Below are 23,323 nucleotides of genomic sequence, written 5' to 3'. Positions count from 1 at the left end.
TTACAACAAGAGATTTGCTGGCATGGCTGTCAGGGAGTAATTAATTCCTTGCATTGAGGAGCAGTTATCCTCAAAATAATCAATTTTATTCTGGATTAAGCGCTCCCATGTGAATCCACTCCTGAATACCCGCACGTAATTGCTGCTGCTGCTTAGCTGTGTCAGTTGGAATCCATGGAAGACAAACTTTGCGTGTTCTTTAAAGCTGCCAGGAAAGCTCAGCATTTGACACCTGATACATAAAGAATTTTCCAGCCCGCTGAAAACGAGAAGGCTATTAAAGCTCAAACCATTATAAAGAATCACTTCACTGATGCAACTCAACGGCATGGTTCTGTTAGACCACTGCATTCTCATGATCTCTAGGTTTACAGGAGACATCCCTAAAACTTTTAACAGCACTTTTACTACATGGATCCCTCTGAAAGCAGTGGAAAATTATGCATGCGCATTCCTGCAAGATCAGGATCTTAAACTGTGAGAGTACCTTTTAAAGCCTGGGCAGCCTTTATCTCAGTGTCCTGCTTAACATTCCTTTGCCTAAGTACAGGATGAGTGCTTTATAGGGTGCTATACATCAGAAAAGAGCCATTGTAAAAGAAAAGTGCTTAATCTCATTGTTCCCTCACTGATGGCTTGTGAGGCTCACACAGGACTGCAAGAAGACAAAGACATTTTAGAAGCACTCAAGGGATACAGAAAAAAATTATTCCAGATAGCAAACACTGAGAAATGTGTTCAAGGAAGAGTTTCACATTCACCGGCCATGATCTGCACCTGATGTAATCCACCTTGCTTGGATTTGGCTTGTTTCTCACAGCTACCTTTGTTTGTATAACACACTGTTCTGCAACACACAGCAAGAACTATTTGTACACTACACTAAAGTGCGATTTAATATTTGCTTAAAGCTTTCATTTTATTGTCTGGGCAAGGGCAGTTTCTACCACTGAAGTTAATAGCTAACCCACAACTACACCTTTGCTACCCAAACTTCTAATCGCTAGCACAGCACCCAGATCCGGCAGCAAAAGACATAAACTACCTCTGCCTAACCTCACTGAGAGAAGCAGACCCAGCCCTTTCAGCAAAGCAATTTCTCCTTTACTTCTAAGAAAAGGTATTCATGAAAAGTATACACAAGTTTGGATTTGTAAAAAACCCTCTCATGCTTACTTAGACACTTTCTTTACAGACAGATCATGGCAGGCACAGACTTGGGGGCTGGGATCCTCTGAATCACCCACACTGTGGGCTGGAAACTTGTCTGTCACATGAACTATTTACAGTTACAAAAACAGCACCATGAAAGAAGCAGATGCATGGAGCACAAATAATAAATTGAATTAGTTATTAGAGAGATATTGCTTGACACTGGAGAATTTAAGAGAGAAATGTCTTTCTCTTGTACACACATTTGAAGGGCTTGCACCTAGGGTGTACTAAGTATAAAATGCTTGTACTTATGCTGGTTGAAATTATACGATCTATGCTCCTTTTTCTAAAAATGCTACTCTTTCCTCTGCCACAGGACATACAAGATATGAATACTTAATAGGATGGGTTGCAAAATGTGCTTTTAATTTAAAGTTTTTGTGTTGACCACAGACCAACAGCAATTAGACAGCCTAACTTTGTGATCTGCAGCAGCTGTTTCTATCTCGGAAGTTTCCTAAAATACTACTGACCTAGAGTGAGACAACTCAACTCATCTTCATTTCTCATTTAAGCTGCATAAATATTATTAAACTAAAAAAAGCTAGACTTCTTTGGCTTCCCTCATCAATCTCAAATCTCCAGAATTGTTTTGGCATCCAGAGAATTTAGTTTTTATATGCCTGAATGCAATGTGTTCAAGTGTGTGAGAATTAGACCTCTGGAATTAAAGTCTTTCATTTCACCCCAGTACAGCTTTAGCAGAGCAGAGATTGTCCAAGCTTCTCATCAACACCCAACTTTTTTCGATACAGGCCTGGAGCGTGCATCTCTAAATAGGCGAAGGACATTCATTTGAGATTACACAGCCATCCAATGTTTGGCCATCTTTTGACTAATTCACCACATAGTTCTCAAGGTCACAAAGTACATTCTAGCTGCTGACTGATCTGTGGAAATTGAGTGAAACCATTCACAGTCACTTCGTGCCATCAGCAAAGCTGATACCGGATTACATCTTTGGTTACTGTTGATCTGCCCCAGATGTAAGTGGATGACTCCAAAGGTGGGATGCAAAAAAAAAGCCCACCATGTATTTTATACCCAATCCTATTAGCAACTCGAATCTCAACATGACTAAAGCTCAAGTGCTCTGGCCAGCTGAATGACTGACTCCCTTTCATCCTCCTGGATGTCATCACTTCCACTGTACTTTGTGTACGTGTTTGCCACAGCATTTCAAAACGGCACTTCCGTGACTGAAAAAGATGCCACTTCCCCTACTGCAGGGCCATTGCCCAAACCTCTGGCTGTGAAAAGTGGTACCCGGATAAACCAGGAGTGCAGCCCCTACCCTCTGTTGTGTAGTTTGCTAAGGGAGTGCTGCCATGCAGCAGTCAAATTTAGATGACAGATTAAATAAATGGTAAAACTGAATTAATTTTTCAAGTTCAGTTCTCATGCTTCTTTCCTCTGTGTTTATTCTTTCATTTTTGCCAACTGGGAAATGAAAACCAATGGAGTTGGTTTCACTTTTGTTTATATTTGGTTTCAATTTTATCCCCAAGTTTTGCTTTCATCTTTTTCATGTAACACTGCTGGGATTTCAAATGCTGCAGGCAAGCTTTCAGTAATTTAAAAACATTACTCTCCTATCCTGCCTGTTTTCCTATTGCAGAATTATTTTTATTTTATATAAACTTTTTAAGATGCTGTCACAATTTTAGAAAGTGTTTTGGGGTGGGGCTGTTTAGTTTTGATTTTACAGATTTATATGCCTCATCCAATTAAATTCAATACTTCAGTATTTTCCACTTGAGTCATGCTTCAGTTGCATATAAAGCCATTTACAGGATTCAACAAAACACTTTAAAAGAGCAGCCAGTACATCAAATGCACAAAAGCCCACATCATGCACTAAATGTGTTATAAATATATGCATGAAATGCACATAAAGAGCTAAACTTATTGCTACCTTAATTTATTAAAAAACAAAGGCATTATCTTGCTTAGATAAAGCTGTAAGAGGCTTGACTGGAATGGTGTCAAGCAATATTCAATATCAAGAGAAATAGTACAGTACAGGCTTTGTCTTCTGTGCACTTACCAGGCCCTTCAAGTCACATATATCCCTCCATACATATCAGAAAGCAGAACTTAACCACAGGTCACACTTTTCAAAACCAAATGCGTAAGCAACCCTTCCTTCTTTTGTGCTGTAATAATGTTAAGTATCTAAGTCTTTAAAAAGTACTTAAAATAATTTTACAGCAAAAGGGAAATGGTTAGACAACATCCACTGTCACGTGCAGTTCAAGACAAAGGACAAATTTAAACAGTTTTGACTCACCTTAACGCCATTCCTAACACCAGAAATATGTTGGGAGCTACAAACCAAGCCTGTCAAGGTTAGCTGAAAAACCAACAAACAGCAACCTGTCCTATTTTTTTATAGACAGGAATATGAAAGTTATTACTTCCAACCTTATCTTGAAAGATAGCAACCTACATAGAAACAATAGAATGTTAAAATAACTTAAGAGTTAAAATTTAAATTCTGCACCTGGGGTGAAACAACATGCCACATGCAGGCAGATTTGCTCCTGGATGGGTGTCCAAGCTGCAACAAGATAAAATGTTTGCCTTGTCCTAAAGACTACTGTACTTGATTTAATGCAATCTGCTCCCAAGCAAACAGGGGGATCAGAAGATTTCCAGCGTACAGGAAGCTGGGGTTGCAATTTATTACGAATTAAGAAACCAAACATTACTGTACTGCTTACCACTTCTTTCTTTCTTCTCTAGGTTATTCAAAAAAACAGATATTTTACATGAGCTTCCAAGAAATTGAAAACATATCCAGCACTAACCATAAGAGCAAGTTTTAAAACCTTTTCACAGTTTATCAATAAGAAGTATGCGCTGTACAATGTATTATTCATGCTATACACAAAGTATCTTAATTTTATGTATTTATATACATGTAGATACATAGATATGTATATCTGCATATATATATTTACATACATATAGACTGACATTAAACTCTAAACTGTTAACATGGATTCCTTTCCACTAATTGTTAATTGTTGGTTTCAGTTCTTTTTAGTGGCTATTTTAATCTTAACACAAGAGTTTACACATAGTCAATACAAGGAAGAACCTTCATACAGTTCCAATAAAACTTCTGAAAAAAACCCAACCCAAACCAAAACCAAAAAACCCCAAGAGGAAATTATTTAATTACACCAAATGATTTTTTGCATAATGTTATTCATACATGAGGAATATGCAACTTAACAAATCTGTTCCTCTCATTTACTGTACCCAGAATCTTTTCAGCTTACTTATTTGTTGTTTTGATTTGCACTTGAGATCTCAAAGGATGAAACAGAAAATGTCTTGCACTAATCACAGTTTGTAGTAGCACAAGCTACAATAAAACTTCTGTAAACACTGTCTTATGGTTTATGCCCTCAATATCCCAATAATTGTAGGCCTTTGAAGAATCAAGTTTCAAAAGAGCAATCTTTACAAATGAGACACAGAGATAAGCAAGAGTAACACGTGATTAGTTTTGTATCTTTACCTAGAAATGGACTATGACTTTCAATATATGATGCACAAAATACAAGCTGAGGTTCTAATCCTGCAAATGTCAGAGGAATTTTGCAGGGGTACTGTTCCAATGCAATGCTAAATGCATACAGGATACACTTAACCTGACTTAACCTGGTGTTGGGTTAACGAGGGCTAGGGTAGTAAGCCCAAATTAAACAGGATCATCATAGACTTTTTTTTCCCCCTGGAAGTTTGATAAAATGCTACAAGTTTCACATAGCAAAGGGCCATATGTGGCCTTGCCTCTCTCTGTTATCTGCAAATGCACTATAGTTCATGCTTCTCAGTGCAAGTTTCTATTAGCAGTTTTCAGCAACAATACTTGATCAGCATCTGCAGTAATTCTCTGTCAGCAGTCAGTGCCCAGAATTTGATACTGAACTGTCCTGACTGCTAAGTTGCACAGCAAGTTTCTCTCCCACAGACTGCCTAATCACTCATGAACCTGAGTAAACTCCTGACATACATGCAGTGACTGTGAGCACCCCAATTCACGTATTGCAGGACAAACACCTGTTGTTTTGAAGTTGCCTCCCAATTGTTTTATTTGGGTCTCATTTATCTTACCTTTTCACTTTCCTCATGACACTAGTGATTTTAAAGAATATCCCCATGGCCCCTTCAGTCACTTCTTTTCCAAGCTACTTACTCTTTCACAAAAGCTCCTTCATACCCTTGATGATCTTTGACATCCTCCTCTGTAGCTCAGCAACTTCCACTACTTCCTGAATCAGGAGAGGGGACCAACATGGATTTGTAGAGGCACGATGGTGTTTTCTATTTCTTTTTTTAACTCCTTCCTAAGAATTTCTAACCTGTCCTGTCCTTTATTAGCCACATCTTGGCAGAGAGCTTATTTTTTCATTTGATTATATATGTTGTATGATTTTTTCCTGAGTAGAAAGTCAGTTCACACTTCATTTTGTGGACAGGAAATAAGAATTGCAAATCCTTCCACGTGCATTACACTGAAATTGGTCTCTACTGAACTTCATCTGCAAATTTACATCCAGACTTTCAAAACAAGATTCTTCAGACTTTGTGGTTCAGCCTTTGGGATTTTCATGCTCCAAATGAGTTAATACAACCAGCAAACTTGTCACATCCCCACCTATCCCTTCCTCCATCCCTTGAACGGCATAGACCCTGGGAAGACTTGGGGTGAGGGGTACAACCTCCTTTCATTGAGAAAACTGGCCATGACTGCACAGCCCAAAGCAAACTGATCCCACCTTGAAACAGGCCCCGCTTTAGTAAGGACTGTATCAACCAGACAACAGCTCAGCAATACCTTCAGAGAACGCTAGAAGTCATGACAGGCAACGCCCCGGCAACAAAAGTCAGGCCTAGTCTTTGTCACTGTTTCACATTTATACCCATGTTCACTAGTCCCATTCACCAATCGCTGGCAAACAACCAATCAGCCGAAAATGCCCGTCCTTGAGTTCTCAGTCTCCACAGAAACCCTGGAAAACTGACAGCTCATTTGTTACATTCTGTTTCTAGAGCACCAAGGCAGGCCTACTCAGGGAGTTACACACGAGGCAACATATCAGCAACTTTCCATTTAGCTTGTTTCAAAACTCTGCAACAAGTATCACCTCCTGCCTTATACGTCATCCTTCTCAATGGTTTGTTCTCATACCCTCTCTCACAGCCACTTTGCTTTGGGAAAATTTCCCTGACATGTTCACTCCTTAAAAAAATAGAAAGCCTCTTGCAAGAGAATCTCCTTAAACTCTTTCTCGGTGAAGCAAGGCTCAGAGAATTTGTTTCACTCTTCCGCTGACTTTATCTTCCTTGGGCACTCCTCCTATGCATGGATAACTTATCAGCAGGCTTCCTGGGTTTGATGCAATTCAGAGTATTTTCTAACTGTTTCCACGCCTTTAGCAGCATGACTCTTTAGCCTACCTTATTGTGCTTGACACAGATTTTATGTTCTTTTCCACCTTTCACATTTGAAGAAAAAACATTTGAAAGACGTCTTTTCACCTGTACTGAGCTGCTTTACTTTGCTTGTTGGCCTGCTCAACTTTTTTGGTATTTTTGACAGATGACTGTCATGGTTTAGTTTAGTTTGAAGAATTACATGCCACTTGCAACTATTTTACACTTTTGGCTACATCTCACCATTTGATTAATTTCTTTCCTCGCTATATGAAGACCTACTTTGGAAGACTAAACACTGCCACAACAGCTCTTGCCTTTGCTGCTCCTAAAACATAAATTGAATTTAAGGACATTATGATCCCTGTCACGTCAGAGCTGGCTGGGATTTTGAATGCAAAATTCTGAACAAAATTCTTGCTGGCCAGTACCTTGTCCAGAGTTGTTACCCCCAGAGAATCTGTACAAGCTACACCCAGAAAGTAGGGGTTTTTGGCACCTGGGCAAATTTCATATTGGACCATGATATAATCTACATGGGGGCAAGTGAGGCCTCCCATTAATGATAGTATTTCCTACTCTTGGAGCTTCTCTACACTCCCTTAATATATGACAGTTATTATCAACATCTAGGTTATATAGCCCTAATCTCTCTACTCTTCCTATACAGGCCTAGAACATCAAGCCATGGGACTCTGTGTTAACTTCCCCAAACAGTTATTTCCTCTTTAACAAAAAGTTTCCCACATCATGCACGTGAAGCTACTCTGTCCTCTCTATGCATCCACAAAGTTTTTGATATTCCAAGTATTCTATCATGGAGATGTTTTAACACCATGGAGCTGGTGCACCACTTCAAGAGAGAATGTGTCATGGCAAACTTTACATTCTTCATCCACCAGCTTTTTCCCACTGTTTGATTTTTAAACATATATTAATATATATACAGTATATATAAGTACATGTTTTTATTGAAGGCATACATAGCCTGGCTGCAAATTTATTTACATAAAGCCTATTCTTCTAATGTAGACTCTATTTATTCCAAAAATACTTTATTTTCTCTTGAATCTTAGCACCCTTTTTACTTCATCATTTTTTCAACTCTGTATTAAAACTGCCTCTAACTCCACTCGGTCCCAGACATCAAAGACCTTTGCTCAGTGGAGAATGGGGCCTTTGACACCCCTTCCTAACAGCCTGCATGTTACTTCTCATACCTCTTGGCTACCCATTTCCACACAGCGTGGTGTGTGGTGAACAGCTCTTCTCTAGAGACTGACTTGACATCTCCTAAAATCTGTCACTTCTGTCATCAGCAAGTAACTGGGTGGCAGTGCTAATATATGTGCCAAACAATAATAATGACTGACTGCTCTACCTGCCATCTGCCAAACAGGGACCCCAACCTGAGAGAGATAACACAGGGCTCAGCAGGCTGACACCCTGCTGTGTCTGTACCTCACTGAAGAGCTGCAGTGTGGCACATGACCACAATGAAGTGATACCGTGTCTAAGGAGTTGGAGCTCCTACCACCATGGCTTACCAGCAAAAAGAAAGAGGCACATGAAGTAATTTCCTCGTGGCATGCTACCAACAGGGGTCAAAGAAGGACACTGATGCATCAGAAGTGGCTGGTGACAACGAAAGACTGCGACTGAGACTGAAACCATCTGCCTCACAAATCAGTTCTGCTGCTTTTGTGTGACTGTGTCTATTAGGGTGAATTTAAATGTTGCTGCTCCACTCAACTCTCTTTTTATGGTACTAACACATGCATTCTGCAAAGGTTGTTAAGACTTAAATAAAATAACTGTAAACTTAAACATGTCGTATTTCATCTCCAGAAACTGAGATCATCATTTACAACTGCATGTACCTTCAAGAGAATGCTGTCTGCAAGACCTTAGCACGGTAAGGTGGGCTATAAATTACAACTGTACACTAACCGGAAGGAAAGTTCTGTACTCCGGAACTCCTTTATCTGAGCTCTGTGTCTAAATAAGTAAAGCTAAGACACAGACTCTCCTGTTTAAGAGCTCACACTAATCAAAACGTGAGTTAAAGACCTAAGTACCTCTGGGACCCTGGACCGAAGGATCCTACCCTTCAGGTACTTGCAACTTTAATCCCAGACATCGCAAGGCGCTTGAAACTTGGCCCTGCGTACTGCACACAAAGAAAATCCTGGTTCCTAACTTCCCTCTGGGGTTAGAGATGCAGCGCTTGGCCCTCCGCTCGCTGGCGTGGGGCAGGACAGCGCCTGCAAAGGCGGCCGCGCCGCGGGGCCCGCGCCAGAGGCTGTTCCTGCAGGGAACCGAGCGGCCGCGCCACTTCCTCCTTCCGCCGCTCCCGCGGAACCCGCCCGCCGCGGCCTGACCGCCCCCAGCCCCGCTCCATCTCCTCGCTCCGCACTGCCGCTGCCGTGCCCTCACGAGGCTGGGATCCCGGGATGCCCCCGGCCCCCGCTCCCTCCCTGGCCCGGAGGGTTGCGGTGCTGGGGCCGGGGGGCGGCGGCGGCCCCGCCCCGCCGCTTGTGTAACGGGCCCTCCGCGAGGCGGGGCGGGGGGGCAGGGCCACGCCCCTTCCCGGCCCCCGCGCGGGCAGCGCCCCCCCCCGCGGCGCAGCGACCCCCGCCCGCGGCCCCTCCGCCCGCGCCGCCGCCGCTCCCCTTCCCCTGTCGGAGCCACCGGCAGCCGCCAGCCCCGCAACAAGTGCGGGGCCCCCCGGCCCGGCCCGGCCCGGGCCGCGCCGCGGCCCTCCCGATCCAACGCCCCCGCCTTTGTCTGTGCGTCCGAGCTCCCTCCCCAGCCGGGATGCGGCGGGTACCCCCCGTCCGCTCCATCTTCGCCGCGCCCGCGTCTTCCCTTCCCCCCCGCCCCGTCTCAAATGTAGCAGCGGAATCGGGCTCGGCCCCGGACCCTGCAGCCCGACCTTTTGTTTTTAAAACCGATGCGCATCTGCCCGGGAGCCCCCGGTGCCCCGCACACGGAAACGGCGGCAATGCGGTAAAAAAAAAAATAAAATTAAAATTAAACAAGAATAAAAGAATAAATAGAAAAAATAGAAAACAATTCAAAATTACCTTGCCGGCCCGTTTTCGCGGCCCTTATATAATTCCTCAAGGTTACCGCCGTTGCCAGGGGACACGAAATGGAAATGAAAACAGGCGCTGAATAATCGCGGGAGCAAAACTAAAAGTTCAGTGCCTCCGCCCGGGCGGAGAGAGGGCCAGATCGAAAGCAAAACAAGGAGAGGAAGCGGCGAGGCCGCCGGCGCTTGGAAATCCCCCCGCCTCTCCGCCGGGCCGGGCCGGCCGCGCAGGCGGCGGGGGCAGGGCTGCGGCGGCAGGCGCGGAAGCGCTGCGCCCGTCACCGCAGCGCCGGGGCACGGCACAGCACGGCGCAGCACAGCGCCGGGGCACAACACGGCACAGCACAGCACCGCCGCGCCGGGGCACGGCACAACACGGCACAGCACAGCACAGCGCCGGGGCACGGCACAGCGCGGGGCTCCGCCACTGCCCCCCCGCCGACACCGGCTCCCGCTGATCCCCGGCCTCCCGCACCACTCGCTGGTCCCGCAAGGGCTGTACCGAGAGCTGGAGCCAGCCCGAGGGAGCGAGGAGCGAGGGAAATCTGTTCTGGGACGCACAAACCCAGGGCTCAAAGCAGGTTTTCCCGGGGACCAGAGAGGAACCCCTGCCGCTCAGCTCGACCAGCAGCGACTGAATCGCTCCCTGCGTCTCTAGCCCCTCTTGCTGAGGTGGGAGTCTTGGTTTCGCTCTGGTACACGCGCATGCTAGGGCTGTCACTGCCTTTGGAAAAGAACAATGTCGTAGTTCCACAACGAGGACAATTACAGATCAGATCGCTTTGAACCCAGCGAGGCTCAAGCAGCTGGCATACTTCAAGAGAGAGCTCTTGGATTTCAACAGATTTTACAAACTGCTGTTAGTTATGGAATCAATGTAGAGACCAAAGCTTTCGACAGGATTTTGATAATCCCGGTTGAAACTACAGTAAATAAAATTGACTGAGGAGAGTTTGTAATGCGCCATTCCTAGCCTTAGCCATAAATGATAAAGGAAAACAGCACTTGGAGGCTGGAGGAGATATGAAATGTAGTAATTTCAAAAGACTGTATGTGGAGACAGACAGGTGTATGCCTCTCTCACATGCACACGTATCTATACATGTGCTGTATGCAGGTACATACATGCATTCAGGCAGGCAAGCGGTGCAGCTCCCTGTGTGGCTGCATGATGCACAGCTGTCAGTGGTGGGAGAAGTGCCGGGACACAGGGGGTGTGCAGGGAGTGGCACAGGGGAGTGGTTAAGGAGCTGTGTGCTCTCCAGCTGTACAGCAAATGGAGAGGGAGGTGTTCCCCAGGTGCTGTGTGCTCTGAGGACCCTCTGTGGCAGCATCCCTGGACATGCAGAGGACACGGAGCTAGCAATGGGATAGGAAGTCCACCCTTGTGGGTGACGAGATCTACTGTTTTGAAAAGACGTTCCTTGCACTGAAAACATCATCACAAAATGATTTTGGTTGGCAGAGACCCACGGAAGTCAGCAATCTACCACCTCCCAAAAAACCACTGCAGCCTAGAAGGTGGCTGTGGTCCACATGTGCACCAGTGAAGTAGGAAAGGTAAAGGAAGAGGTTTGGGAAGCAAGACATAGGGTGGCAGGTAAGACACTAAAATCAAGCATCTCCTTCTAAACTTCTCAAGAAACATTCCCAGCAGTAAGGAGAGGTCCACACTGATGTGGAGGGACACAGGTTCCCAGAGCAGCTGCACAAGAGAAGCAAGGAAGGTCCTACTCACATGGCTGATACTCCCAGATACTTCCAGAAGAGATTGATTTCCATGAAGTCACAGTGGAATGAGAATGAGGAACATGGGACACCTGGCTTCAAATTGGCATGCTGACTGAATAGATGTGCAGGGAAAGGAAATAATCAGCAAGACATGGTAGTGACAGGCCACAGATTGTGTAGGAGGGTCAGACTAGGCTGTGGCTATAGGAAAAGGGGCTATGAACTCCATGACAAAGGAAGCAGCAAAATCAGCAAACTCCAGCAACTAAAGCCAAATTTTTATAGACTTAAGGTCTAACTGGGATAACAGTAGGGTGGTAATAACCTCTGACCAGGTTGGAGACATTTCATATGGCCAGGTTTGATTAGAGAGCAGTAAACTGATTGAAAGTGAGAAATTACTAGCCAACTTGTTCCCACTGAGAAATAAGATCTAACAGTTGTAATACCTCATGGAAGAATTGGTTCAGCACTCAGAAACTGTCCCAGAGCTGGTGGAAGATGGCAGGATAAAACACAAAGAACAGAATGGGGAGGGCTGCAACATGCCTCCCCGAGATTGCTCTGGCCCATGTGTAACAGAAATGGCAAAGATCCACAGAAGCGCAACAAACATAAACAAAAATATGGAGCCACACTTATGTTAGAGTGATTCAAGGATTTAAGGGACCAAAATTATATAGGATGGACAAGTGATAAACAACAGAAAACAGTCAGACCAGAGAGAATACACAATCATGAGTAGAGAGGAGAAGGGGTGGATTATTTGCTTTCTTTTCTAATATAAGAACTAGAGAGCATCGAGTGAAACTAGCAGGTGGCCAACTTAAAGCAAACAGAAGAAGGCGCATCTTTGTGCAGCAGGTAATTAAACAGTAGGACATCCTCCTTTGAGGTGCCAATAGTTCAGAGGGGGTCCCAAAAAAGCACCTGTACACTTTCACAGAAGAAAAAACCCCATGAGGTCTATTAAATGTAAAGGCACCCACTCTGCCTCAAGCACCCCCAAAGCCGCAAATTTCTAGAGGCTAGAAGCTCTTTGGCATCCTTTAAAAAGCCCTGAATAGAAATGCCTGCAAAAGGTACAGGGCAACATGTACAGGTACTCCAACACTTCTCTCTGAGAAAAGAGTAGAGCCACTCAGGCTGGCTTTTGCAATACTCAGAAGCAGTTATTTTTTCTAGTGTGTGCTTTTAATTTATTTGCAGGATGAGCCACCTGTGATAAATACTGCAGTTTATGTATCAGTAAATATTGTGTAGAAAAAATTTAATAATTTAACCTCTCACTGAGAGGGTATTCTTCACAAACTGGCACTGCCATGAATTACATCAGTTGGTTTCGATTTAAGAAAACAGTCGGCTTCCCTGAGAAACACTAGCCAAGCCATTGGGCAGAATTTGCAGCTTGTTCCTGCCATTTCTTTCTACCACCTTCACATGATCTCAGTAGAGCACATTCAAGGATCTTAATGCATTCTGTGCATTGACAAAGGCCTTTCCCTTCACGTCTCCTAGCACCATAAAATCAGAAGTTATACCAGATATTTAATCTTCTGTTGTGATTCCTTTTTTTAATGCTGAAAGGTAATGGGAATGGGCAGCTTTTGTTCTCTAAACTTAACTTTCAGTAGTGACTCATTCCATCCAAAGAGAGACTTTACCTCTTGTGACTTTGCTCTTTCAGTAAGACCTGACAGTTTTAAAATCAGAAAATTTAATCCAGAAGCATCATGTATCCACAGCTTTTCTTCTGCTGAACTGCCAAAGTTTGCAACTTACTCTTTAATTACCTTCCTTAAGAATCCAGCTACTGGCATCAGTTGTTTCCATTAGCATCTTGCCTTTCCTTTACAAATGAGTCACTTTTCTGGCCTGGAGTTCATTTCTGTGAGAAAAAACCTTCAAACTGGGAATCCTTTAAGTTCCAGAAGGTAAATAAATATGCCAACCATCTTTTTTTTTTCTTTTTTTTTTTAAAGTTTAATAATATTTTGGAGAGCTTAATAACATTTATGATATCTTCCCTTTCTGCTGCTTTTGTTGTGGCTTTTACCCTGTGTTTATGTGGACCTGACTATACCATCATTTTGGTTCTTAAAATCACTGTCACAGGCATTTGGACTATTCATATGCAGAATCGGAGTAGTTGAATTTTCTCATGGAGCTGGTACTCAAGCTTGCCTACTCACAGCTGACCTGTTTATTTTTCTGATACATTAAAGTAGGAAAGATAATTTACAGTACAGGCCAGTATCAAGAAATTAAATAAATTGCAATAATCTTATAAGTCTTACTTTAGTATTATTACCCACATCTTCCTGAGTGCCTACACCCATTTTTAAACATGATGCACAGTTAAATTTATTTTCAGTTTTAATTCATTCTGTGAAAAGCATTCTGATGCTGATGTAATCTTTAGCACTGATATTTTTAGATACTAGATAGTAATGACAGCTTTCTTATTAAAAAAGAGAAAAACAAACAAACAAAAAACCCATGAGATTTTTAGAGCTAAGAATTTAAAGTATTTGCATATTACTGTAACACAAATAATCACCCAAAGTATAATGGAAAAGTTTTGATTAACCTTTTAAGAAGTTCTAATTAATTTGTCCTCTGAAATCAATTTCTTTTGTTGGAGGGTTGTTTGTTTGGGGGTTTTTGTTTCATTTACTTTCTGTGTATACTGTTGTAAATAAAAGGACTGTCTGGGCTTTGGTGTTTCTGCAGTGTTCTAGAAGTATTTATGCTCATGCTAATATTCATAGAAACTAAAGTTTGTTGCTAGAACCCTGGAGATAGAGCTGGGTCTCTTCTTCCTTACCCAACCTCTGGAGGGAAAAAAATTAACTCACTTAAGTCCCAACTGAGCAAATAGGCCCTTAAATAAATGGACATGAGCAATTCATCTCGAGTTCAGGGAGAGCCTTCATGCATCTGAAGTTAGTGTGCACACAGAATTGTGGATGGGGAGAGCCTCCCACCCCTCCTTCTTTGCCTTCATTTAGTCCAGGTTCCTTAACTCAAACTTTTTGTGGTCTTTCCCCATTTTTTCTCCCCCTCTAATGGCTGCAGGGTAGTGTGTAGCTTGCTCAGACTGCTCCTGTAGGATTCAGGCCCCTGCCCGTTCCCGGCAGAGCACAGCTGTGTCACCTCCAGTGGCAGAAGCCCGGGCCGAGGCCCTCCAGGCCAGCTGCAGCAGGGAGCCGCGGACAGCAGCGGGACCGAGTGCCGGCAGCACCACCCCAGTGCTATTCACGCAGCACAAAGAGGGAATTTCCCGGACACAAATCCATCCATGGGATATTTCATTTGGTTGTGGTTGGGCTGCGCCAGCAGGGACACCTACCCATGAGAGGCTTAGCAGGGCGTCTAAATTAGTGAGCACTTCTCAGCTCTCGTATTCCAGCTGTGCTGTTCTTCTGATTGCTAAGAAATGAGATCGTGGGAGTGTTGCTTTGTTTTTATTGGTAATAATTAAAGTAATAATTACAGAAAACTCTTCCAGATGGAAAAATCTATCTGCTCAGACCAGATCTCTAAACAGTAGCTTCTCTAAACTGCAAAATAAAACTTTTCTGTTGCAATTCAAAGCCTCTTACACTTTCAGGAAAGCCAAGTGTCTTCACAAAGGTGTGGCTTCAGCCAGACCAATATTATTGGGAAGGTATAACAATTTCTTAGTAGAATAGATGTCTGTCAGAGGTTATTATTTGGCTCTTTCTGACTGAATTTGCTAAGGGCTGGATAAAGTCACACCTTTGTAAAGCTGCTGCAGGAGGACAGGTAGGTGGGAAGCGCCTGTTTCCTGAGTCCCAACCAAATATATGACACAGAAGAACACTATTGAGGACTATAGTGTCTGCTCATGTTACTTGTCACTGCTTTCATTTGGCTGCAGTACTTCAGCCCATCGCTCTGCCAGCTCAGCTGCTATACACAATTCATTTTATTTACTAGGAGAGAAGAAAGGGAACCAGGAATTTGCTTAACAGCCTTGTGAGATGGTTTTGGTTACTCACATCTCTTGGCCCTTGAAGCAAAATTTAGGGAGGGAAGAAGTCCTTTAAAAACATATACAGCATCTTGACATTTCAGGGCTGGAGTGGAGTTTGGAGTGGAGAGAAAGCCTGGCTGGGAGCCAGGCTGCTTCAGCAGATCATACCTGAAAGCGATCCTGCTTAGCCCTGCTTTAATTGAGTGTTTCACTGAAGTGGAAGCTTTTATGGCAATTTTCCCAGTGAAACTGAGGTAGAATATAAAGATAAGTGATATGCTGCCTATTGGCTTGACAAAGCAGAATGAATATGTTTCTTCAGGATAATAATCAGATATTAAGAGCTTTGCTTCATATCATCTGTAAACACATGCTTTGATTTATTAATTCAAAACTTATTTATTGTGAAAAACAGCTCAATTCTATTTGTTGAGGGGAAAGACACTTTTCTCTTTCCACCTTCCTGTTTGTAGTGGATTTTCACATAAAAAGAAGACTTTCCAGGGATATTTGTTGCAGAAATGTTAACCAGGCACATTCCCCCATCAATCACTCCCTGAAGCAGATGATACTCTTCCTTAAATCCTGCCTTGGTTGCATGGCTTTGTGGGGAGAGGGTTCCACCCCATGATAGGGGTGTTTGCCTCCCCTCCAAAACTGGAGGACAGGAAGACAGAAGGAGGCAATCCACCCATGGGACTTTCCCCAGACTACCCTGGGCATCTCCTCACAGATGTGCCCACACGGACAAACCGGCATCCCAGCTCCCATACCCACTTCTCATGGTCCATGCCAGTGCACCCCTTTGCTGGGCAATGGGGGTCGCCAGGGACCACTGCCCACGTCAGGAGGAGAGGCAGGAGGCGCTGGGATGTGGCCACCTCACTGACCTCTCAATGGTGAAGATGCCAATAAGAGGGGTCTTCCTCAGGGGGTCTCCTGCTGACAAAACAGGCAATTCTCTGTGTGCCCTCCAGCTTGTCTGACCCTGCAGCAGCCCTTGTGCACATCTTATGCTACATGTTTGGAAGGCTGTTTAAATATACCTCCAGCCTTTCATCCTCGGTGCACTCCCCATCTCAGACTACAACACCACCCAACATGACCACAAAAAGAGAAAAAAAGAGGGACCCAATTATAAACAGTTAATTTAAGGCTTTTCTGAAGTTAAAATCACTACAAGTTACAAATCCATTTCCAGCTCACCACCCTCTTTAAAGCTTTGGCTCTTTTACCTTTCCTAATCAGTGTTTAGTTATTAACAAAAGAATAATTTTTGGATAACAAATCCTGTCTGCTGACTGCCTTCATGTATGTGGCCTGGCAACACTGATCTCCAGAGTGCTTCTCCATAACCTCTGCATATCCAACTGACCATCCTCTCAAAGCAAGAGCAGATGCAGCATCCTCTGGATGCACTGGACTACCTCAAGATGAGCTCCTCTGCTGCACCTTCAGTGCTAGCTTGTCAAGCCCAGCAAGTTAATTTTCTGAAAGGCAGCAGCTGGCCCTGCTGAGCAGTTTCTGGAGTGCAGCTTGTCCATGACTCATCTTTTCTGCAGCCCATCTCACTGCGCCTCTTTTTTGACAAGTCATTTCTGCCACTCTGGCCGTTGCCCTGCTCTCAGATTTGCTAAGCCCACATAACTGAGGCTTTCAGAAGCGAGTGGATAGTCAGTGTCAGGGTCTGAACAGGAAACCTTTCATGTCAGTAAAAGCTGACATCAATTTTAAGTCATCTATTCCCATAATCTTTCGTTGCTACTGGGATCTTGATAGGGTTACTGGGGTGTTATGTGGCATATTTTTGAGGAAACTGCCTTGAGGTCTTCAGAGAATTGCTGTAATGCAGCTGGAAAGATGCTGAGTTGGTATCTGAGCACAAGGACAACCCTGGACAGGGTTGCTTTACCACTTTAAAAGAAAGAGGTCGTGGGAGGGGAAGGGAGGAGGAAAGCTCTTGGCTATTAATAGAGAACATGAGTAGGAGCTTTATTTTGAATGGCTTCTTTAATTACTGACATGCAATGCAGAAGCAAGGCTCATGATGCACCCTACCTGCTGACTTCCCAAGCACAGATCAGAGAGAGGCAGACAGATAAAAGACCATTGCTGTGCAGGGGAGTTTTAAATAGGCCAGGCTAAAACGCCCAAATTAAAAAATAACCAGGAGATCAATCAACCTTGATCTTCAGAGGGACTGTCTCTTAAGGTAGGCCAGTGGAGTCAGTGCTAGCTCAGACTCAGAAAATTTAAGTTACCTTCCCAGTCTTACCTGCCTGCTGTGAGGTTTCCTCATTACTCTTATTTCTCTCAGACTGTCTTTTATGTCCATGTGGATAAGTTCCCAGAGATAACAGCTGTCTCTTCTTACTCAGTGTTACAGTGTCTGGTACAAACGTGTCTCTCTGTCTCAGGAACCCTGCTCTCCTACAGTGCTACAAGAAATAATATTGCTTTGTATGGTGGTTCTCCAGTAGCGCAATTAATTTGTGCTTGTGTTTTCAGTATTTCAAGTAAAACAACAACAATCAGAAGCAAGAATTTTTGGCAATTTAAAGCTAGGAGAAGGCTTGCTTCCTTAGCTCTGTAAGTCACGGCGTGACACCTGGACCCATGAACCCAACTGGATTTCAGTAGTACATTACAATAGTGGGACTATTTTGAAAAACACAAATCAAGTGCTTGTGGTTACTATTTGCACCTTGCTTTCAGTAATTACATGTGGGGTGGCAAATCCTCCTTCTAGTGAAAGGAGTACTCCACAGGTATGCATGTTATGATGCTTATAACCAATAACCAACCCTGCAGGAAAGTTTTAGTATGCAGGTACCAAAAGCAGAGCCAAGAGTAAACAGCTATCAGGCTGAGGTGGAGTTCCTTCTTTCACAGTAAAGTAGTTCCATGGGAATGCTGACTCACCTGCTCCCTGTATAATAGAGGTGGAGAAAAAGCAATTATTTATAATTTCACTGCATTTCTTTTCCTCCTTCACTGCCATTTCACTTGTGGAGTGGATCTGGTTGAAGAGTTAAGAGTTCTCTGTAGGGGAAAGCCTTATAAAATGATACCTTGGGCTAGATATGTAAAAGTCTGATAAGCAGGTGTTAATAGTTCCCAATCAGCTTCAAAGAAAGGGTAGTGTTTCATTGCTTGGCAAACCAAAACTTAATGCACATAAATCTGTTGTAAATAGTTTGTGGAACAGTTGCAGAGAACATTACACAAAAGCTGTTAGCAGATCTGCTGCTAGTGTTTGTGCAGGCTTCCCCACTCTTTTCCGATTGAACTGTGTATTTAAGGTTTTCATCACATTCTCTCCCCTCTCTTTCCAACCTGGGGAATCTTATTCCTTAAGAAGAACATTTCAGTTCATCTGCAAGTACCTGCTTGTTTGCTGGTGCTGGTCCATGACCAGTCATCCAAAGCAGTGTGACTTTTAGCACCTGGCACTCTCAGCAGCAGCATTTCCCTTCACCAGTTGAGAAGTTGCAGTTTGTCCAGTCAATGACTTCTCTCCCTTGGCCAGAGCCAAGTAACACTGCATTAAATGGTTTCATGCGCAAAAAGGAGCAGACATGGAAGATAGCTCTGAGAAGAGCTTCACTACATGGCCTATCATCACATCTGATTACTCATGTACTTCAGCTATACTACTGCTTTCCCGTCCCTCAGCTTGACAGCACAGCTAAACTGAAATATTAGCCCAGACTGATCAAGATACACTATGGTTTTTTCTCCTAAAGTCACAGGGTTTGGATTCATAGAATTGGTAGAATGGCTTGGGTTGGAAGGTACCTTAAAGATCATCTAGTTCCAACACACTTGCCATGGGCAGGGACACCTTGCATTAGACCAGATTGCTCAGGACACTTTCAGTCTGGCCTCAAACATTTCCAGGGATGGAGCATCCACAACTGCTCAGGGCAACCTGTTCCACTGCCTCACCACCCTCACCGTAAAGAATTTCTTCATACCATCTAATCTAAACCTTCTTTCTTTCAGTTTGAAGCCATTCCCCCTTGTCCTGTCACTAAATGTTCTTGTAAAAAGTTTCTCTCCATCTCTCCTGTAGGCACCCTTCGGGTACTGGAAGGCCTCAGTTAGGTCACCCCGTAGTCTGCTCTTCTCCAGGCTGAACAACCCCAATTCTCTCAGCCTTTCCTTGTAGGAGAAGTGCTCTATCCCTCTAAACATCCTGGTGGCCTTCCTATATATTCACTCCTATAGATTGACTCCAAGAGGTTCATGTCCTTCCTATGCTGAAGACCCCAGAGCTGGACTCAATACTCCATGTGGGGTCTCACCAGAGTGGAATAGAGGGGCAGAGTCACCTCCCCAGACCTGCTGACCACACTGCTTTTGATGCAGTAGTTGTGGTAGTCCTGATGAGCTAAAGACATGAGAAAAGTAAAAAAGACAGGTTGCTTAAAATGCCCCTTTGTCCCCCTTCGTTAGTGGTTCTGGTGAAAACATGACCTCTCTCAAAGTCCAAAGCTGTAAGGCTGCTCTTCAGATCCTCATCTCCCACTTTGTGCCAGAACTTCAGTGCTGTTGCTTGCACACTAAAGCTGGTTATTTTGCTAACTTGAAGGAAATGCCCAAAGGACAAAACCCACAGGGCTTGGAGGGCTCTTTGTGTACCCATTATCACAGGACTGCTGTCCACTTGCCTTTGTTATTCCATGTTTGTCAGCCCACCTGACCAGACATGGCTGTCTTGATTTTACCAGGCCAAAGCCAGCTAATCCCTGCTGGAAGTTAAAGGTTTGTAAGACAGCAGGGCTTGATGCACTGCCAGGTACCACGGCAGTTAGTGGGGGCAGGCAGGTAAGACCTCAGGTAAGGCCCCTCCTCGCTGCCCAACACCACACCAGTGAGGCTGGCAGGGCTGCCTGTGCCTTAAAACATCTTTTCTCCCATCCCCACAATGCCCATTCAGGATCTCACTTTACCTCATTAGCTCTGAGTTTCAGTTTTCCCGTTTCCCAACCAAAATCCCCATGAGACCTCAGCAAGTGGAGTTGCACAGTTTGGCTGTGGCTGTGCTGTCTCCCATATACGCCTCTGGGACGTGGAGCAAAAGCACCCTGGAAATGGGTGGCACCTGCAATGCTGTTGACTTGTCCCTGCAATCAGTGTTTGGAGTGTTTTGCAATATTTTTCAAGATGGCAAAACAAACGATTCTCTGTTTTAGAAAGGAGGTAAATGGTGAACTCCACTACAGATACCTTATCTCTTGCAGTTATGGAGAGATCAGGACACAGTTGAAGAAAGAAGCCTGAGGTAGAGGAAGCTTGCCTATGTATTTTTACACTTTTTCAGCTCTTATCTTTGGGTTGCAGAGGTTTGTGGCATTTTGCTCCAGTCTTTTGCAGGGCCTTTGCACAGAAATGTCTCGTTGCTCAGTGCCACATCTACACGTACGTCCACACTGGAACCTCATTTCCCAGATTGTGATACCTCCATGTTTTTTTCCCTTTGCCGTCATGATTTAACTGCAGATGCGATTACAAGGAACATGGCTTAGAGCTCAAATCCAGAGGAGTGAACTGGCTCCCAGCGAATCTCCCCAAAGCTTCATACTTGCAACCTAAATGCAAGACAGTGGCAAGTTTAGCAGGGTTATTATCAGTCCTGTGAGATGTAGATTCTTTTAAAATCACCTCTTTCATTAAAATGAAGGAGTCCTAGAAGGTCATGATGTCTTTGCACTGCTTTCATTCTGCTCAGCTGCACACAGGTTACAACACCCGGTAAATCTCTGGGGCACTGTAGATGCCCATGATGATCAGTGCAGGAACAAGTGACCCACAGCAGCTGTCATTCACCTTCTCCCCAGTGAAGAAACATGCGCAGGAGTCATTTGCCACAGCCACAGGCACCCAAAAAGCCCTGATGAGACCTCACCCCTTCATATGTGTGGCATGAAATGAACATAAACAGGAAGCATAAAGCCACAGGAAATTTGACAACTGAAGTTTCCCTTTTCATAGGGTTTGGGTTCTATTGCTATATCTTATGTCAGTAAAGAGTGTTTGCTTTCTCACTCTGTTTAGGCCTTGGGTAAGAAACATATCCAAGGTATTATCCCTTTAGATTATGGAGTGCTTTTTGTTCTGCCTTCCATAGTGTTACAACCAGGTAACACCAAGTTCTAAAAATTCACACCAGGGGACGCTGAAATCCAGCCATAGGGACACAGCTTCAGCCAAAATTTGGGAAGACTGTATCAATGGGAATATTGTATTGATTTAAATGGCTTTGTAGAGCTTGACACCTGTGAATGTTGCTGCTGTCACTTGCGCATGCACTCAGGTGTTGGTAATAAGACAGCCTTCAGCTGCAGTGTGTTTCAGTCACTAAGACAAGCCTGATAACTACTATTTTGTTTTGAAGTAAGGGGGAGAAAGTAATGTGCTTTTTAGCATCTCTCAGAGCAGTCTTTTTAATCCTTTACAACACTTCTTTTTCTGCTTCTCTCAGCAAAATTCTCCCATCTATGAATTTCAGAGATGAACAGTTTTTCTCCCAAGTACTCCAACTTTCAGCAGAGAATGAGGAACACTCCATACTTATCTCCTCCTTTTGTCCTGACTCACCTCTCCTCAGGGCTTTCTTCATTCACAGACACAAACTCCATTCCATCCTCTGTGCTGCTAATCCATTATCCTGTCAAGCTGAAAACCAGGTTGAACTCAGAGGCAGGACAGAGTGAAATCTGGAGCTTCCAGGTCAGTCTGTCCTGAATAATCTCTCTCTCTCTACCAGTGTGCCTGCACTGTGAGCTGACAGGGAAACAGCATGGGGAGCCCTCAGCACCTTTCCAAACGTGGAAGTAGCCTGTGATAGACCCCAGCAAAGCTCACCTTACCTACACGCTTGGCTGCAGAGGATCCGTGACTCGGCGTTTGCAGGGCATCCTCACAGCTACAACTCCTGCTCGAGAGCTCCGCAGCTCGGCCGCCGCCAGAGCTTTGCTGGGCCTCCCGCACGTGGTTTTCCCACGGACAGCTTCCTGGAGGTGGCCGTACTGGTGGTTTTCCCAGCCCACTGCTGGTCATCGCGCTGTTCCTCTTGCACCCCTCTGCTGCTTCACTGTTCTCTTCCAAACATCGTTTTTTGATATAGCCTGCTTGTCTGTTTTCAAGACTTTTCCTGGACCCCATGCCCACCAAAGCCATCCTTGCCCCACTGCCCAGGAAGTGCTCCTCCACTTTCTTCCCAGCTGACACCCCCATTTGGATGATGCTCTAGAGCAGAATCCTGCACAGCTCCTGGCATCTCTCCAATTACTCCTTAAAATGGTTCTATACTAACTTCAGAAAAACAGCAGGTCTCTTTCTACACTGCACGGCATCATTTCCTTGCCTCCTTTTCTGCCCCACTGGTGCTGCCTGCTGTTTCCTTTGCTTGTGAAGTCACAGAATCACAGAATCATTTAGGTTGGAACAGACTTTAAAGATCATCAAGTCCAATTCTTGGCTGATTAACATCTTGTCAACTAGACCATAGCACTAAGCACCACGTCTAATCTTTTCTTGAACACCTCCAGGGATAATGACCCCAAAGTCTTTGAGGTTCTAAAGTTTGGGCCTTGCCAGGGAGCTTTTCTGGAGCTTTCCTCAACTCTCTGAGGCAGCACAGGTCTGACAGCAACTACTGCTTAAACTCATGGCTGATAGAACCAGCTGGTCCTGGGTACGTTTTGTACCCGTCTCACAATGCTAGGCACGACTCTCAGCTAAAGCAGGTGCCTCAAGCTGCTGGGTCAGCCACAGCTTGCACTTCTTCCCTATCTTCTTTTCCCTCTGTTTCTGCCATGCACCAT

General features: G+C 44.4%; 1 protein-coding gene and 1 long non-coding RNA gene across 3 annotated transcripts in view; both read right to left on the bottom strand.

Moving 5' to 3' along the window:
• The window catches only part of IRF2 (interferon regulatory factor 2), a 40,332-nt gene extending 30,322 nt beyond the window's left edge, over nucleotides 1-10,010 (bottom strand). For both annotated transcript variants that reach the window (XM_048303953.1, XM_048303954.1), the window contains exon 1: nucleotides 9,753-10,010. The gene's annotated coding sequence lies outside the window, so the exon portion shown is untranslated. The remainder of the gene's footprint in view (nucleotides 1-9,752) is intronic.
• A 5,902-nt stretch (nucleotides 10,011-15,912) lies between these two features.
• On the bottom strand, nucleotides 15,913-22,492 carry LOC125325656. The gene is made up of 4 exons (XR_007203471.1): nucleotides 22,367-22,492; nucleotides 22,095-22,172; nucleotides 20,447-21,085; nucleotides 15,913-17,929 (listed from the first exon to the last, which is right to left on the bottom strand). It is a non-coding gene; the product is annotated as an uncharacterized LOC125325656 (long non-coding RNA).
• Between the last annotated feature and the right edge of the window lie 831 nt (nucleotides 22,493-23,323).

Source organism: Corvus hawaiiensis, chromosome 5 (assembly GCF_020740725.1).
Source record: "Corvus hawaiiensis isolate bCorHaw1 chromosome 5, bCorHaw1.pri.cur, whole genome shotgun sequence".
NCBI classification, from domain to species: domain Eukaryota; kingdom Metazoa; phylum Chordata; class Aves; order Passeriformes; family Corvidae; genus Corvus; species Corvus hawaiiensis.
Note: the sequence above shows the minus strand (reverse complement) of the source record. Positions and strands in the feature narration are given on the sequence as shown.